The sequence below is a fragment of the Stigmatopora argus genome, chromosome 20 (assembly GCF_051989625.1).
Source record: "Stigmatopora argus isolate UIUO_Sarg chromosome 20, RoL_Sarg_1.0, whole genome shotgun sequence".
Classification (NCBI taxonomy): domain Eukaryota; kingdom Metazoa; phylum Chordata; class Actinopteri; order Syngnathiformes; family Syngnathidae; genus Stigmatopora; species Stigmatopora argus.
In genome coordinates this window covers 10,965,342-10,984,849 of record NC_135406.1, presented here as the reverse complement: position 1 = coordinate 10,984,849, position 19,508 = coordinate 10,965,342, and the positions used below count along the sequence as shown (strand labels likewise).

The 19,508-nt window shown below is 41.5% G+C and overlaps 2 protein-coding genes, 1 long non-coding RNA gene and 2 other non-coding genes across 8 annotated transcripts in view; 1 reads left to right on the top strand and 4 right to left on the bottom strand.

The window, feature by feature from the left end:
• Nucleotides 1-19,508, bottom strand: part of LOC144065528 (uncharacterized) — a 149,661-nt gene that overhangs the window by 21,791 nt on the left and 108,362 nt on the right. The gene's annotated exons all lie outside the window — the stretch shown is intronic.
• The window catches only part of LOC144065517 (uncharacterized), a 145,037-nt gene that overhangs the window by 94,199 nt on the left and 31,330 nt on the right, over nucleotides 1-19,508 (top strand). The gene's annotated exons all lie outside the window — the stretch shown is intronic.
• LOC144065654 (uncharacterized) lies at nucleotides 3,007-8,484 on the bottom strand. 4 transcript variants are annotated; one of them, XR_013297232.1, is made up of 7 exons: nucleotides 6,759-8,484; nucleotides 6,612-6,696; nucleotides 5,162-5,235; nucleotides 4,995-5,080; nucleotides 4,522-4,890; nucleotides 4,354-4,440; nucleotides 3,007-4,142 (listed from the first exon to the last, which is right to left on the bottom strand). It is a non-coding gene; the product is annotated as an uncharacterized LOC144065654 (long non-coding RNA). The 4 variants fall into 4 exon arrangements; XR_013297230.1 differs by having other exon boundaries at nucleotides 6,612-8,484; XR_013297231.1 differs by having other exon boundaries at nucleotides 5,162-6,696.
• trnai-aau (transfer RNA isoleucine (anticodon AAU)) lies at nucleotides 10,737-10,810 on the bottom strand. The gene has a single exon. It is a non-coding gene; the product is annotated as a tRNA-Ile (tRNA).
• trnai-aau (transfer RNA isoleucine (anticodon AAU)) lies at nucleotides 11,125-11,198 on the bottom strand. Its single transcript has one exon. It is a non-coding gene; the product is annotated as a tRNA-Ile (tRNA).

Sequence of the window (19,508 nt, the reverse complement as noted above, 5' to 3'; positions counted from 1 at the left end):
TTTTTGTGTGTGTTTGCAGTCAAGAAGGAGAGACCAAGTATGACCAGTGAGTGGATAACCTCCAAGAGTCAAATGGCCCAGTGGTTCACTGAGTGTGTCTTCCCCCAGAGAGAGAGGGTTCAAGTCCTGAGGCAAGTTTTAATAACGCTTAGGTTTTAGGTTGAGTACTTAGATTTATAAAATAAGTTGAAGTCCCAAGCAGGCTTTTGTTATTTGTTTTGACGAATTCAATGATGTTTACTTGGGCCAAATGTGCGTATGGCTTTTAAGGAGTGGAGTTGGATATTGCCTTTTTAGAAAATCCTTCATCATGCCTGTTAAACTTATACTCAGAGTAAACAGGTTGACTTTCTCTGGAGAAAATATTTGAAATATGATTAATGTTAGTGAAATGTTCATTGGTTGTTAGTGATCCATTTCATTTGAATATTACTCTATTAGTTTTAGTTTTTTTGAGATGATAAAATAACTCACTAAATAGGAATTCATTCACATTCATCTTTGGTCCGGGCTTGCTTTTATTATGATATATTAGTTTTTGCAATGGTCTTGTATTGTTAACTCCAAGTACTAAAGTACACAGAATGAAGGACACAATAGTATTAGTTATAATCATTTCTATTCCTAAGTAGTCATTTACAATATATTTTCAAAAGGTGGTGGCTTATGTTTCTTATCAGCAATCATTGGCATGTTCAAAAAAGGAAGTCTAATTTGTATGTGTCAATTAGGAAACTCACCTTTCACATTTGTACTTAATTGTGTTGAAATTAGTTGAAACTAAATGAAAGTATATGTTAAGTCTTCCAATAGATACAATAGATGGAATTGTGGATGTCATTTTTTTGTAAAGCTGCATGTGCAAGTGTGTTAACAATAAAAATGATTCTGACCAGTAGTAATATATGTTATGTAATGGTGAATGTGTATACTAATAAAGATTATATGTTATTCAAATTTGGAGTGCTTTGTGTCATGTCATGTGTTAACTAAATATCTCTAGGGATGTACTTATTCACATAAAGGGTGGATGTTAAAGATATTCTATATTATTGTGGTGTCACATAGATGTCTTAAGAGGGGTATTTAATAATAACTAACCTTGTTTAAATATTTATACTTAAGAGACAATCGGTTAGTATTCAAAACAAAACTATATATAATACTCTGTTAGTTTATCTTGTGTAGAAGTGTATTCAATGTTCTTTAGAACTAAGTATTCTAATCCGATTCTATTATGTGTCAAGCATGTCACATGGCTGACTACCTGGTATATCTAAGGATGGACTTAGTCTATGAAAGGGTGGATCTATTTAGTATAGTGGATCTTAGTATCTCGCTATTTGATTAGTTTGTTAGTTCTAATGGTTATGTTACTTCTGGTTTTGTACATAAGTTCTTATTGCAGGCTATTGTAAATATGTATGATAGTATACTTATACGCCTGTTGTAGTCTTTCTGCCAACCTGATCTGTCTTAGCACAAATAGTATTTTGTGTGGGTGTGTCATAGGAATTAATATATTATTCACTTGGAATAATTTCACAAAAAATAATAAAGAAGTTAATTATTATTTAAATTTTACTTTATTAGGGTGAAACGATCAGCACCATGGACAGTGGCAAAGAAAATACTCTACAATACTTCTACTCTTAATCATGTACAATCTCACCCATCACTCTGCCACTATTAACCACCATAACTTTGAACCCTTCATATGCCTATACAATAATGGACTACCACCAATATCAATGGCGGCAGCAGCACCGGGAGACAACAGTTGGAACCTTCACGAGGTGTCTCCCGAGAGACCGCCCGTCGCGGCCTGCGAATCCAACAAAACCACCCAGAGCTGCCACCCAGGAACATGGCGCCCTACGTTTTTCATCCAGCCAGATATAGTCGCACTGCCCCACACCTCCGGCTACCCCCTGGATGAACTAATCCGCGTTCCAGTGGCAGCTCTAGCGCTGCTGAGGGTAATCCTCAGGCGTCTGAGGTGACCTAACAACAACAACAGCAGCAGCAGCACCACCACCACACATGACTCAGAAACAACACCTCATTTAGAACCTTATCACAAAGCTAGGCTTCTCCATGATTATCTGTTGCACCTCCCCCAAAACAAGAACTAAACATTTTGCACCCCCTCCAACTATAGTAGTTTTGGATCAAATTTGAAATCCCTGAACACACTGACAGTTAGCACACCAAAGGAATGGAGTATGACACTTTGTATTCTAGTCTGTGGAAAAGTATGCTTCCTAAATCTCCAACTCACAGTCATGCTTACACACCGCACTATTTAAGAAACACACACCAAAACATGTAAATGACACTATTTCCACGTGCATTGACTCCATTCCAACCAGTCTTATCTACAATATTAACTATGGCCCAAAACTATTGGGATCTTTAAACAATTGTTACAACATTGTCTTCCATTTCAAATTAAGACATTACTTTAAAACACTGTGTTGGAATTATTGTAAATAAGTTATCCTGATTCTGGTATGACTGTCAAAATGTTAGTTAATAGAATTAGAGTGTCTTGAGCCCTGGGGGAGTTTCACCTTATTCAACAAAGAGGAACTACCCAGGGGTCTGCTCGCCTGTTTGAACCATTGTGTGAAGATTGCGGGGGATCGGGAAAGAGACTATAAAGATGTTATCTTAAAAGAGTATATGGTCATGATCAAAGAACCTTTTGTAACTGGGAGAGAACTCTCTCTCCTTTGATCAGCTTGAAACTTCCTGTAACTTGGACACTCCCAAAACACAATAAGAGACTTGGCGGGAGGAGACATCTTCAGAGTGTTTCGGAGGATTGAGACGCGAGAAGTCCCGAGAACCTCTCATTTTTAAATAAAATAACCTCAATTCTTTGTGTTCTTACTTCTTTCAGATTGGTGATACAAATGTCTGGTGTTTAAACCTAACACACTGGTATCAAACCATTCACTAAAGAGGTTATTAGCCTGACTATGCACAAAACCTGAAGGGGGGTAAGAACCACAACAAAACAATGATTTTATTTGCTAACCAAGCTTAAAACTAGACCACATCAAATACCTCGTACTTTGAAACCAATTAAAAATCAATCATAGACAGTCAACGATTCACTTGAAACAACCACAACATTCAAAAATTTCTGCTGAAAAGCATAAATCCTGAATTAGACATATTCATCCTATGACTATTTCTTTACAAAACCACCATAGATTTATAAGTTTGACTGACATTACATATATAACTAATACCAGGCTATTTTAGTTAAAACTCTGCCCTATGTAAAGTCTTTAATACTCCCCTAAAAGAGGTGTATTGCTTTACTACTAATAAAACCAAACTTTACTCTGACGCACTGTCAAAGCTGGATTGCCTCGACAATAATCTTCATACAGAGGAAGCAGCAAAACACGTGGTAGTTTTTGACTCCCGCCCGGTGGAGGTTATCTGGAAGGGAGGCCCCATCTCGACCGCTCTCAAAATGGCCGCTGCCCGCTCCGCTTCCTTTGTTCTTGGCTAGCCCCCACCCTTCCTAAGAAGGGGGGGAGCGGACAGACAGAGCTAGCGTCCACGTCGAGGTCCCCCAACCAGATACGCCGTCCGCTCGGTCGGTGATGGTATTTAATAGAAGTTAGGCGGAGACAAACTTTAGGCGGGAACACGAAAGGGGTGTGCTATATACAAAGTGATGACAGGCCTTGACCTGTAGGTGTCAGTAAAAATTATATTCTAGTGACTTTAAATTCATAAGAGTGCAGAAGGGTGCAAGATTAAATATAAGAATACAATTCATATTTCACACACATTAAAATTTAACTTCAAATTTTGAATCTATTATTACCGAGCATCATTGGATTCAGCATTTTTGTCAAAATATTAGTGCTCACTTGTGAAAACCCATTGAACTGAAACATGGTATGGGAATTGTAGTCCGTCTCCGTGGTATGGGAATTGTAGTCCGTCTCCGTGGTATGGGAATTGTAGTCCGTCTCCGTGGCGGAATCCAAGGGACAAAGTCTCGACTCCCACAACGTCCGTCGGCGCCGTTGCGTCATCGTGCCACTTCCGGCCAGGTAGACGCGGGAGAAAGGGTCCAGCGCTGTCCTCCTCCGGGAGCCTCACAAAGATGCCACCTGTGAGAAGACATGATTTTAATACACTATCCCTTCAAACAAAAATAGAGCAACCCATTCATTTGGCATTTAATCTATCCTTACAGATCCAAACTAGACCAAAATCTTCAATCAATGAAGACCTACATTAGATGCACCATTTTTTTCACCTGCCAAGAATTCTTTGAGTCTACACTTTTATAATTTTAACTATTCAAACAACTTTACATACTTTGAAGTCCAGATGCAGAGGGCGACGAGATCCAGATGCAGGGTCCGACGAGATCCAGATGAAACCAGTCTCGGTCCATTGCTTTACCTACAAAAATGACACATATTTTAGTATTTGGCCACCCCCCAAAAAAAGACACTACTAGAGACTTTGCATTATTCTACTAACCATCAGCACTAGCATCCAATCCATTTGGGGTCCAACACCGATTCAGGCTGAAAACACACACCGTCAATGGCATTCAATCATTTCAATTAAACGACAAACGTTAACTTTGGAATGAAACTGTAGCTGGATGTGGGGCCTCTCTCTCTCCCCCCGCCAATCATCGTGACATCACACACCCTCACTCTTCACCGACTGCTTTTTCCAGGGAGAACAAACACGACCAAGCGGCACACCTGATAGACATCAAAATTAGACAGTTATCCACCCTATTGAAAACCACTCCAATCAAAAACTAAAACTTCATCTTCATTTGACACCATTGCTGCCTTCTCCACAACCACCATCTTGTCAGGCTCATGCATTGGCTACCTTTGAAAAATACAAAAATACATTCATACAAGTGTTGATTGAATGCCATTACAAAAGTATTATAACATTTACCATACACTTGGAAGCGAACAGACTTTTCTTACCTCAGCCAGCAAAAACTGAAATCTTCATGCGTTGTCATCTATCTTCCGCTCATTGGTCTCCAGATGGCCTTCCATTCAACTTGACACTGTAAAAAAACAACAACCTAAAACCTCTTCAAACCAGACTCATTAAATCACTAACTCACCAACTGCAAACCACCACATACCATTTTGCCACAAACGCTTCCAGGCTCTCCAAACCCAAAAACTTGAGTCTTCATGTCCCACAGCCAAAACATCCCTACTCGGTGGAAAAACAGCAAAAACATTGGCACGCATGACTTTTATTTGGCAACATCCAGTTCACTTGGACATCAAGTCCATCCACTCATATGTTTTGACACGGCTCAATATTTTGGAATGAGTTGCTCATTAGCCACCGCGTGCAACACTCAACATTCAAACTCTGTCGACCGGGAGGGGGCTCCATTTACTGAGTCGACGGGGCCCAAACACTAAGCGCCGTCCACGGCGCCAAGGCCAAACCCAATTGTCAAATCCCCATTTTAAGGGTTGTCTTCAAACCCTCACCTACAAAGGGTAAAGCTACTTTTTAACACCATGTACTCGTAATCATCATCATCATCTAACTATTATACTTGACATTGTATCATCTGGAAGTCCTCCACGGTGAGCCACAAGTAACCAATGCTGCCTAAATAAGGAATAAACACAAATAACATTAAAATGAATGCAATCAGTTTAACAACGATCAACATCCAATACAATTTCTCTAAAATATACTCATTTTAGATTTCTCTAAAACACCTTGTAGATTATATTAGTTTACTTTATTTATCCAATATTCGGGAATTTTCATTGTCACAGTAGCAAGAGGGTGAGAATACAGACACAGTAAAAGATACTTAAGCATAACAGGTAATAAAGAAGTTCTTAAATAAATAATTAAATGAATAAATACTTCTCTAGCCGCTACCACCACCACAAACAACACTACGCGTCCCAACTCTATCAACCGGGAGGGGGCTTGATAATTTTTGAGTCAACAGAGCTCAAACATGGAGCACCATCAATGGCAGTGACGGCAAGCCAAATTATTTCAAAACTCCCCCAAAGCTGTTTTTGCCAAAATAAATTGAAATATTTTGCTATTCATTTTTATATTTATATCATTTGAGAAATTCATTAATAGTTCATAATAATGAATTGATAAAATTAATAAATGTATGATTTTAATATAATTTTTGAGATATTCCTTTTCTATTCATTTCAAACCCACTACAGATGACAATATTTGACTATTCTTCATACCCAGCATTATTCTTTTTGCACATGCAACAACATTCAACATTCAAGCCCCGTCGACAGGGAGGGGGTCAGTCAACAGAGCTCAAACATCGAGGGCCATCAATGGCAGTGACGGCAAGCCAAATGATTTTAAAAATCCACCAAAATAAGCTGAAAAAACTTGCTACTAAATTTAATATATATATACATAATTTCAGAAATCAATTATTTAAAAGATAATTAATTGATAGCATTAATAAATGTATCTTATCTAATTTTTAATATTAATACTCTTTTGCTATTCATTTCAAACCCACTACATATTTGACTGTTCTTTTTATGTCTTTTACGTTTCATGTCTCTACTTACTAAGCCCCCAACTGACGGTTTCCTGCCATTTCAGCCACCAGCTTTCATTTTTTGGTCACCACCATCCACGTACTGCTCCCTTTTTCTGAAAAATAATACAAGCAAATTAAACACCGAAATATGCCAAAATGACTCTCGGCTGCAAACCTCTGACTCCAAAACGTTTTCCCGGGAACTCTTCTGGTCAATCCCAGCCACGTACTGCGGTCCCTCGGTCCCTGGACCGTCACGCCATGCCCGATCACGCAACAAACAAACGCCATTGGTGTGGATGAGCTGCATTTGGGACATCCATTTGGATTCCATTTACATCTACACTAAAATCAGCCACAAACTTAAACGAATATGCTAACATTTTAGATTTTTTTAACAATGTTTGGTCACCGTGGACAAAACACTGCATGTCCAAGCACCGTGGACTCAAAGGTGCCCCCTCCCAGTCGACAGGGGTTGGACACGGAGCGCCATCAACGCCAGTTTTTTTGTTAAATTGATTCATTGTCTTGCACTTTTCATCTATTTAGAAAAGTAAATGGAGGATTTGAAGATGACTCGGTGTTGGAATTATTGTTAAATAAGTTATCCTGATTCTGGTATGACTGTCGAAATGCTTGTTAATAGGATTACTGGTGTCTTGAGCCCTGGGGGGAAGTTTCACCTTATTCAACAAAGAGGAACTACCCCAGGGGGTCGAGCGCCTGTTTGAACCATTGTGTGAAGATTGCGGGAGGTAGGGAAAGATACTGTAAAGGTGTTACCTTGAAGGAGCATATGGTCATGATCAAAGAACCTTTTGTAACTGAGAGATATCCCTCTCTTTCCTTTGATCCCTTGAAACTTCCTGTAACTTGGACACTCCCAAAACACAATAAGAGACTTGGCGAGAGGAGACATCTTCAGAGTGTGTCGGAGGATTGTGACGAGAGCAGTCCCGAGACCCTCTCATTTTTAAAAAAAGTTAACTAAAATTCTCTGTGTTTTTCCTTCTTTCAGATTGGTGATACAAATGTCTGGTGTTTAAACCTAACATTTAATTGGTCCTTCGAGCCGGATCCCAAGATACCTGACAATCCCAGCGGGTGAGCAAGATCCAGAAAAGTCTGTGTACACAGCATAAAGATCCTTTTCTTCCTAACGGGCTGGGGTCCAAAGGTTGAAGGGATACCAAGGACGCAGAGAATCGTGAGTACATTTTATTTAAAAAAGGAATGAATGAGAACGAAGTAAAATAGAGAAATGAATGAATGAGAATGAACTAAAATCCGCAGGCGGCCAGACCCCCTTAGTTGAAAAAGACTAATTAAATTCTGTAAAGGATAGCGGAGTCCTGGTTAAATAGAGACAAACAACAAATTTCCGTGGAGGGCAGACTCCCTTAGTTGAAACAGACTGATTAAATTCTGTAAAGGATGGCGGAGTCCTGGTTGTAAATAAAAACCCTGACAATCCTAGGCACTATCAGGTAAAATTCAACAAACAAATTTCCGTGGAGGGCAGACTCCCTTAGTTGAAACAGACTGATTAAATTCTGTAAAGGATGGCGGAGTCCTGGTTATGTTGAACAAAGAAGCGAACTAAAAGGAATGAAAGTGTAAAAGTGTGAAAGGAAATACATTTGAACTACAACAAAAAATCGAAAAATAATGTAACAGAAAATGACGTAAAATGCAAAAACAAGGTTCTGATCAAACCAAAACGTGGATGCAGATGGCAGGGCAAAGAGAAAAGGCAGGAAAGAGAAGAAATATATTGTTATACAGTGCCAAGATACTGAAAGAGCTTGATATAAAAAATAGAATAAAACTATAAACGCATGCAAGTAATCTTCATATGAATAGATAAATAAGATATAAGTACGCTGTGACGCGTTCATAAATCTCGATTGTTGCGCAATATAAGACTAGAAATGACTAAGAAATATACTTAGGCGGATAAATAAGATAAGAAGACATATATATATATATATATATATATATATATATATATATATATATATATATATATATATATATATATATATATATATATTAGGCCTGTTAAGAAACAGTGGCCCCCTGTTCAGCCCACTCCTCGTACGAGGCTCCACTCGCAAGCAGGGAGCACGACGAGGGGGGAAGGGGGATAGATAGAACAAAGAGAAAGAGACAGATAAATGTAGACAGAGAAAGTTGACAGAGAGTTTTAGAGAAAGACAGAGAAATGTAGAGAAAAGAAAGAGAGAGAGAGACAGGGAGATGTAGGTAGAGAGAGACAGAGAAAGTTGACAGAGAGTTTTAGAGAGATGTAGAGAAAGAGAGAGATAGTTGATAGTGTTATGATATATTAGTGAAAAATTATGGGTCCTTTATTAAACACTAAAATTTATATTAGGAAATGCATAGTGAAAGGTTATTTTCCCTAAATTGTAATTGAGGTAATAGTGAGCACAGAAAATGGCTCTTATTTTAAATAAAACCGCCTTCTTAGAGCGGATAGGAATTCAGCCAGAGCTTTAACTATTGGTTTTAGAAATGTGAGAGTGATTTGCGATTTAGACTTAAGTATTAAGAATCATCCAAATTATTAATGATATCAAACATGAAAACAATGCAGAAATGGCATTCATCCAAATTATTAAGTAAATAATACCTGGCTGGTTTAGATAAAATAATTGATTTAGGATAGGCATGATTTCCCTAGGACGGAAGAGGCATGGGATGTTTTTCGGTGCACAGGAAAACATTCCTTGTTTTGCCCGGAGCAGGTGAAATATGCTTTGGCGTGGGTCATATTAATGACGATTAGAATATTAATTGCATTAGCATCAAACAGTTGATGTCAACCAAACAACATTAACCTATTTCTTTTGAGAATGATTAGGCTGATAGCATAGCAAAAAGGTGGTTAGCTGCCAAGAAGCCCCAGACTGGGGATGGCACTGTCCACTAGTAAAAAATTGCAGACCACTGATGTCTGAAGATGAGTGTGAGCATGAATGGTTGTTTGTTTGTCTTTTTGTGTTTCTAATTGGCCGACCACCAAGATATAATCAATCAGATATCAAGGTGGAAAATGATTTAGAAATTTGAAATCAATTTTTGATGAAAATTATGGAAAATTGTTTATTCCAATGAAATTTTAATGGTAAAAGCAGCAGTACTCCAAACGTGAAATTTGAAGTGGAGAAACAAATCTGCTATGCAAAATTTAGGAGCACTGAGAAAAAAAAACAAAGACAGTGCTTGAAACCAAATTCCAAAGTACTATTGATTTATTGTGATAATGGCATCAAAATTGTGTTAACAGAATAATTGACTGAATTGACAAAAGTTTCCATATTTCGTTCCCCCCCAAAAAATATGGAAATCCAATTTAGTGGAATGTACCAAACGCCATTATTCACGACACGATTGGAACTGGAGGATGAGGCTAATCATATATCTGCATAAAAGAAAAAAAAACTTTAAAGAAACGCATTAATTTTGGGTTGGCAGCGGGAGATCGTGTTTCTCAACAGGAAACATGGAGAGCAACCCAGGATGAGAGTGTCCGTGCAAGTGTTCCTGACCAAACCGCAGACATGAAAATAGCGGATCAATTTTGTGCACTGTAAGAAGGTTCTCTCAGTTGAAACGTATGAGGAGACAGGTAAGATAAAATTTTTGACTTAATCAGACAAAATGGCAAGCACTCCAATATTGATTGGAAAGATTATTGCTCAGGGAGCAATGCTGTAAGCCATGAGGAACTTTTTATATTGGTTTTATTGTCTCCATAAAAAAATGAAAGCGTTTCAATTGAGACCAAACCTTCTTACAGATAGTTAAAGTACACTGCAAATAAAGTTGACTCAATTCTCTTTGATTTCCTTCTTTCAGATTGGTGATACAAATGTCTGGTGTTTAGACCTAACAGTATGAAGACAAATTTAATTTCACAACAATTTGGGAAGGACAGAAATGTGGTGGGAACAAACCTCAAGTATTCCCTCACTGAGATTATTCACATCCTGGGTGGCATCTTCTGCCTTGTGGAGCTGAGAATTTATCAGATCACAGAAACTGAGGAAACATCAAGACAAGACATTATGTTATATTTGGGCAAAAGAAGTTGTATTAGGCAATTTCAACTATCACAGAGAGGTCATGGCCCATGTGGGGGTTGAACCCACGACCTTGGCGTTATTAGCACCACACTCTGACCAACTGAGCTAACTGGCCACGTGTCTAGGAAGCCAGATTTTTCCTTATGACGCAAATGCAACACGTCAGCTAGCTAAACAGTTATGTTACGGCAAAAGCAGCTATAGTAGGCAATTTCAAATGGTGCAGAGAGGTCGTGGCCCGTACAGGCGTCGAACCCGTGACATTGGCGTTATTAGTACCATGCTCTGACCAACTGAGCTAACTGACCATGTGCCGTAAAATCCAGATTTTTGCGTCATGACACAAATGTAACATGTCAGCTAGCTAAACAATTATGTTACGGCAAACGAAGTTGTAGTCGGCAATTTCAAAAGACTACGGAGAGGTGATGGCCCGTACGGGGGTCGAACCCACGACATTGGCGTGATTAGCACCACGCTCTGACCAACCGAGCTAACCAGCCATGAAAAAGCCATTTTTTTTGCGTGATGACGCAAATGCAACACTTCAGCTAGCTAAACACTTATGTTACGGCAAAAGAAGTTGGAATAGGCAATTTCAAATGACTACGGAGAGGTCATGGCCCATATGGAGGTCAAATCCACAATCTTGGCATTATTAGCACCTCGCTCTGACCAACTGAGCTAACCAGAAAAATATTTGTATATTTAAACTAAAAACACAAAAGAACTAAATTGGATTAAAAAATTGCAATGCTTGATTTTAAAAAAGGGGAAATCAGGAAATGTAATGTACATCTATAATCATTTGAATGTGATCCTAAAACAGAAAGTCGGCACTCATGATTTACTTTCCCGGGCCGCACAAAATGATGCAGCAGGCCAGATTTGGCCCCCGGGCCACCACTTTGGCACCCATGCTCTAGAAAGGTCTTGCCCGTTTGGGGATCGAACCCATGACTTAAACATTTTCAGCACCACGCTCTGACTAACTGTGCTAAACAGCAATGTGCTGGGTTTGGCTCAGGTGCAACTGGCGGGCGAGTCGGCACGGAGATGAGGGGAGCTTGGACGGGGGAGGTCCAGCGGGGAGCTCGGACGGGCGAGGTCGAGCGGGGAGCTCGGACGGGTGAGGTCGAGCGGGGAGCTTGGACGGCTGAGGTCGAGCGGGGAGCGGCGAGTTGGAATTGAAAGTGCTTCTAATAGGGGACCGAAACGTTTAGGTCTCCCGGGCTGCACTGGCATCTGCCCCCACATCGGAGCCAACTCACCACCAGGTTGTGATTGGTTGACAGCTCCGTCCCTCTCTTTACCCGAGTATCCAAGACATGCGGCTGTCCTGATGCCAAGTGCACATATGGACACCCTTATGCTTGAACATGGTGTTCATTATTGCCAATCCACTACGAGCGCAGAAATCCAACAATAGAACACCACTTGGGTTTCGATCACGGGGGCCGTTCTTCCCAATCACTCCCTCGAGGTCTCACATCAGCATTGAAGTCCCCCAGCAGAACAAGGGAGTCCCCATAAGGAGCACTCTCCAGCACCCCCTCCAAGGACTTCAAAAGGGGTAGGTACTCTGAACTGCTGTTTGGTGCGTGCACACAAATCAGGTGCCGTCCCCCCACCCGAAGATGGAGGGATGCTGGAAGTGTCCAACCCCCCTTGAGAGGGGTGGTACCGGAACCCAAGCTGTGTAGTGCTGAGCCAAACTATGTCCAGCCGGAATTTCTCAACATCACGTTCAGGCTTTCCCAACCAGAGAGGTGACATTCCACACCCCAAGAGATAGTTTCTGCAGCCGGGGATCGCCTTCTTTGGCCCCTCTCACAGGTGGTGAGCCCATGTGAGGGGGAACCCACGTCGCCTCTCCGGGCTGTGCCCGGCCGGGCCCCATGGGTCTAGGCCTGGCTACCAGGCGCTTGCCATCGCTCCCCTCCTCCGGGCCTGGCTCCAGAGTGGGGCCCCGGTGACCCGCGTCCGGGTGAGGGAAGATGTCGTCCAATAATGTTGCTCATCATAAGAGGTCTTCTGAGCCATTCTTCGTCTGATCCCTCGCATCAGACCAGTTTGCCATGGATTACCCTACCCCGGGGTTCAAGGCTCCGGACAACATAGCTCCAAGGGTCACTGGGACTGACAAACCCCACCACCATGATAAGATAATGATTCGTCGGTGGGGTATTATTAGCTTAAGTGCATGTTTAAATTCAACATGGTATCTTATTTTGTAAATCCCGGGGCCGAATGTCTCGTACCGCGTTTTTTATTGTAATTGCATTTTTTTAATGCGTAATAGATGACTCTGTGAATAGCAGGACTAACCAAGGCTATGCCAGTCCCCGGCCGAGACCAAGGTTCTTGCGCTGGTGGTCCTCAGGAGCTCTGTCAGCAGGTGGGAATACCCACGTGCTCTCAGTATATCTGCTTCAATGTGATTGATTAGTTTTGTGAGTTACCTTGTAAAGTGTGAAGTTATATGTCAGAAGAAGCAGAGTGGCGCAGCGGAAGCGTGCTGGGCCCATAACCCAGAGGTCAATGGATCGAAACCATTCTCTGCTACAAACATCAGTTCTTTTTGGTAGAAGCAAACTACCCCACTTCCAAGTGTTACCATTGCTGTGAAAAATTGTTCTTGACAACTATTAATTATGTAAAACTTATCTTTTCTCATATTCTTCTGAGGGATTCCTACTGATCAAAAATCAGATCGGAAATCGGGCCTGATCGCATCATTTTCACAAGATCGGAATTTGATAAAAAACGAATTGTTTTTTTTAATGCCTTGACATTCTGGTGAAGGCGGAAGTGATACCGCAAAACATGTCAGGTAAGGCCTAAAATTCATTGTGAAAAAGGAACAGAAAATAGTCAAATAGGAAAATTCATTTTTATTTCATTACATTTAGTCCATTTTTCTTTTTGTCATCTATTTCAAATATTAACAACAAGTGATTAATTGCATTCTATTTTCATACACTTTGAGAGCATGTTCTCAACAAAAAGAAAATGCAGTACCAGTTAAAAAACAACTGAACAAGACAGGTAAAAAAAGTGAAAACAATCGAAAATTACATCTAAATATGAGAAAAGAAATTCCTGTCCTTAGGAATAAAACATTGGCAACAAACTGAGCAAAAAGTTGCTCTCTTACTGAATGTTTGAAAAGGACTTTGCGCATGTGTGGGTTTGTTGTGTGATGCTTTAAGTTTTCCTTCCAAATGAATGTTTGACTACAGACTGGCCAAGAAGAGGGGTTTCAAATTCTATACGAGAGGAAACTTAGAAGCGTACTTGTCATTAAGGTAACTAGATGACTGGGCTGTCTCGCACTGCCTTCGCCTCATAGCTGGATAAAACTTCATTGTGCTGAATGGAAGTAGATGTGTACACGAGCACGGGTCCTCCTGTCTAGAATTTGGGGGACGCAGTCCACGCGAGACTTCCAAATATGTCAATAACTGCTGCTTGCTCGTTTTTTTTTTTTTTAAATTCTTCTGCTGTTGGCCAGGCTGAGGAGAAAAAAAATAAAAACGAAAAACAAACACGAAAAAAATAATTCAAAAACATAACGCCAAAAATACATTTGAAACACAAAGAAAAACACCGTCAGACAATAAAGTAATCTGAAAAACGAAGAAGAAAAGAATTCAAAAAAACAACACCAAAGATGAATTAATTTGAAAAACGGGCAGGACTTTATTTTATTTTATTTTCAAGGTGAATGTGATCAGCTTCCGTAAACCTGAACCCCATTAGAAAGAAATTAATTCAACATCACCTTTTATTTTGTCTCATGAAAGTCCCCTAACATAATGAAACACAACATAAACAGCTCACTGAAATGAACATGGATGTAATCTTAAACTTGCTTTAGTACACAACAGACAAACTGTTAGGGTTGTTTGGTTTTGTTATGCTCCCCCCCCGGTGTTCTGTCCGAGTGATTCCCCATTGTGTTCAGCTGTCGTGTCTCCACCCCTGGTGTATCCTTCCTCCCTCTTGTGTTTCCCCGGTGTTCCGAATTGTCTCGTCAACCCATGTCAGTCTATTATAACCCCACTGACTGCTTTGTCATTGTTGGATCGTCTGCTGATTACCATGCCATGTTTCCACATTACCTCAATCCAATGTGACGTGCCTCACTCCTCGCTTTCCTGTGTCTCCCCTCATCAGGTTTGGTTTTGTTATTTGACGCCAAGTCTTTTGTTAGTGTATTGCCTCCAGTTTAAGTTATTAAAGTTTCATTTGAGTACTACTTCCTTCCGTGTGCGGTCGATTGGTCGCCCCGACCACGACAACAGGCGACCAAAAGACCGGCGACCAAAAGACCGACGACCAAAAGACCGACGACCAAAAGACCGGTGACAAAACAAGGTAAAATAACACGGTATACGCATCAATAAAAGCCAACAATGGCCATGAGCAGTTTCACTGAGCCGATGTGTGAGTGTATAAGAGTTTGTATATACATGAGTTGTCCCCTTAGGAAGGGACGTCAGTCAGGGTCTTAACAAGTTCTCCAACAAAAAACAATAAAAGTCCAGCAAATTTGGAGCTTTTCTTTAGTCTAATAATTAATACGGCATTAAGTATGACTAAATAGTAATTCGCAGTTTGTAATTAGGGAATTTGAGCAATGATTTAAATGGTAATTATCACTTACCTTCCGGGCGACCAAAAGACCGGCGACCAATCGACCGTGTACCCTTCCTTCTCCTTGCCTGCTTCTCTGCAATTGGGTCCAAAAGACGTAACACAAACGGAGCATATTATAATACCTATATATAGTATTCTGTGAGAACAGTGTCTCGTGGCCATTGTAAGTGTCTGTTGGCTTATTTTAAAAATCTGCTGCAATGCTGTGAAGAAGGGTAGGAGCAGCTCTAAAAAGTCCTGGATATAACTCTTGGCATTCCCAAGAACGCCAATGATACCATGCATCTCTCCGTGCTGGAAGGTAACTGAACATGATGACAAGATGGCAAAACATTGCTCACGAATCAAGTCCAGTTTGCTTATATGTCACCTTCATCTCTCCTCCTTTGCTTTTGATGAATGCATCGAGTCGCAAGGCGAGTAGCTCCTGCAGTATTCCTTCAAGGTCTGGGATTCAAGAATAGGCCTGAGCATGGGAAAAAATAGACAAATCTTGCTCTTGAAGTCCTTGGTGGTGTGCAAGGCGGTCAAGCATGCCAAGAGAACGGTACTCGGACAATTCGCCGAAAGACGTTTTGCCGACGGACGTTTGGCCGACAGACAGTTCGCCGAACCGATGTTTCGCCGAAACGGGATTCACTCGCTCGCCCTTCCCCCAGATCGTGTGTGTACAAGTTTTTCAACCTTGGCCGCGGGCCATATACGGCCCGTTACAGATAACATTCATTTAGGAATAACAAGGGCATGTACTGCCCCCCGCTGGACATATTTCTAAATACAAGTACATAATACAATGTGCTGCCAATATTTTATATTTTTTTATTTTATCCTTGTGTTTAAAGTAGTAGCCATTTGGAGATCACGCAGAACAGTAAGTGACAGAAGAAATTGAGAAAATAAAGTAGTAACAGTAAGTACTACTGTAATGAAATTGTAAATCCATAAATCTTGCTCCAGAAAATTTACACCAGCATAGAAAACGTTGAGATCTCTGAATTAAGGTTCTCACCAAATCATTTTGAATATATATTTCCTAAAATAATGGGAAATTATTTAAAATTAAACTAGAAGTAAAAGTGTGTTCCATTGCATTTTCAGGTATTCTCTAAGCCCTCTAGTATGTCCAAGGCACTTAGAATTTCACATAAGTCTTCTAGTGTTGTTTTTTCTCATTGTCAGACATCAATCCCCAGGTTTGATAAATTACATTGCGTGTCCAAATGGCTACTACTTTAAATGCAAGGATAAAATAAAAAATATAAAAAATTGGCAGCACATTGTATTATGTACTTGTATTTAGAAATATGTCCAGCGGGGGCGGTACATGCCCTTGTTATTCCTAAATGAATGTTATCTGTAACGAGCCGTATATGGCCCGCGGTCGAGGTTGAAAAACTTGTACACACACGATCCGGGGGCGGGGCGAGCGCGTTAATCCCGTTTCGGCGAAACGTCCATTCGGCGAACTGTCCGTCGGCCAAACGTCCGTCGGCCAAACGTCTTTCGGCGAATCGTCCGGTCACGGCCCAGCACGCTTCCGCTGCGCCACTCTGCTTCTTATCACTTCACACTTCACAAGCTGACTCACAAAACTAATCAATCAAATCGAAGCAGATATACTGAGGGCACGTGGGTATTCCCACCTGCTGACGGAGCTCTTGAGGACCACCAGTGCAAGAACCTCGGCCGGGGACTGGCATAGCCTTGGTTAGTCCTGCTATTCACAGAGTCATCCATTATGCATTTAAAAATTTCCATTCCAATGAAAAACGCTGTACGAGACATTCGGCGCCGGGATTTACAAAACAAGATACCATGTTGAATTTAAACTTGCACTTTAGCTAATAATACCCCACCAATGAGTCACTACCTTATCGTGGTGGTGGGGTTTGTCAGTCCCAGTGACCCTTGGAGCAATGTTGTCCGGGGCCTTGACCCCATGGCAAACTGGTCTGATGTGAGGGATCAGACGAAGAATGGCTCAGAAGGCCTCTTATGATGAGCAACATTATTGGACGACATCTTCCCTCGCCCGGACGCGGGTCACTGGGGCCCCACTCTGGAGCCAGGCCCGGAGGAGGGGAGCGATGGCGAGCACCTGGAAGCCGGGCCTAGACCCATGGGGCCCGGCCGGGCACAGCCCGGAGAGACGACGTGGGTTCCCCCTCACATGGGCTCACCACCTGTGAGAGGGGCCAAAGAAGGCGATCCCCGTCTGCAGAAACTATCTCTTTGGGTGTGGAATGTCACCTCTCTGGTTGGGAAAAAGCCTGAGCGTGAGGTTGAGAAATTCCGGCTCGACATAGTTTGGCTCAGCACTACACAGCTTGGGTTCCGGTACCACCCCTCTCAAGGGGGGTTGGACACTTCCAGCATCCCTCCATCTTCGGGTGGGGGGACGGCACCTGATTGTTGTTTGTGTGCATGCACCAAACAGCAGTTCAGAGTACCTTCCCCTTTTGGAGTCCTTGTAGGGGGTGCTGGAGAGTGCTCCTTATGGGGACTCCCTTGTTCTGCTGGGGGACTTCAATGCTGATGTGAGAGCTCGAGGGAGTGATTGGGAAGAACGGCCCCCCTGATCGAAACCCGAGTGGTGTTCTATTGTTGGATTTCTGCGCTCGTAGTGGATTGACAATAATGAACACGATGTTCAAGCATAAGGGTGTCCATATGTGCACTTGGCATCAGGACACCCGCATGTCTTGGATACTCGGGTAAAGAGAGGGACGGAGCTGTACACCAATCACAATATGGAATAATGTCTACCCAGTTACAAAAGCAGCAAAGGACAAGCCTAACTTTTCAACACATGTCACTTTTAAATCATTTTACCTGCTTAAAACCTTACACGGCATGGTCTGAAGCTGGAGGCGATAAATGAGACGTGGTGTGCCCACGTCCTAAAACCGACTACACCCTGGTACCACGTTCTGACCTATGATGGTGGTGGGGTGGAAATAAATTATACGACTCCTGCTGAAACGCGGCAGGACTTTGTGCCTTGGGGTCACTGCTTTTACCAGTGTCTGTTTTTCCATCTACAGTAGAGGAGATACAATTGGCTGCACAGAAATCCGGTATGATGGCGGGCCCCTCGCGATGGCGTCGATCGGCATGGAGAGAGGGTGATCCAACATACATTGATGCGATTGGCATCCCTGGGGCGTACCAGATGAGTATAAGTTGGCTAATCAGATCGCAGCAGGTTGGGAGTCTATTTTTCTTTTAATTATTCCAAACAAAAATGTTAATCGGATAAATTACCTGCATTACAATGTCCAAAAATTTGGAAATTATACTGAACAGGGATTTGTGGCGATAAAGGAACAATTGGCAGCCACCAGTCTTATGGCGTTCCAGGATCGCATAGCAGTTGATATGCTGCTTACGGAGCAAAGGGGCGTGTGTGCAATGTTTGGAGATCAATGTTGCACCTTCATACCGAACAACACGTCACCCGGTGGGTCCCTCACCCAGGCCATTAATGGCCTGCAGACCCTCAACCGCAATATGAAGAAGCATTCTGGAGTCGGAGCATCCGCCTGGGAGAGCTGGTGGCATAAGTCCTTTGGAAAGTATAAGGATTTGGCCCAATCTGTTGCATTTTCCGTAGCCCTTTTTGCTACGTTTTTGACATTATGTGGGTGTTGTATTATTCCCTGCTTAAGATCTTTGATAAGCCGACTTATTACCACTGCAATTGCCCCTACAAATTCTAAATGGCATGAATTATATCCTCTGTTGATGAAATGTTAGATTTGCTGAGGGAAGCAGTGAATTTCAGGAGCATGGTAATTCCGAGGATGAATTGGGCGAAAATGATTTTGTTTTCTGCTTTTCAGGCCTGCCGAACAAGTAGGGCCTAAGCGGGTAAAATTAAAACAGCCAACGGAGATGTCCCTCTCTTCTTGGATTTGCCATAAAATGAATAACGAACATATAATAAAAAGGGGGAATGTTGGGTTCATTCTGGGATGTTACTATATGTTCATTTGGAATTAATGGAATAAAGCCGAAAGGAAGTTTTATTAAGGAGATCATGTGCAAATTTATAATATAGGGGGGAATGTTGGAGTAATCATTATTATAAATGTGTTTGCAATGAATATAAAGCCTTATAATATACATGCTTACTATATTAATCAATATAT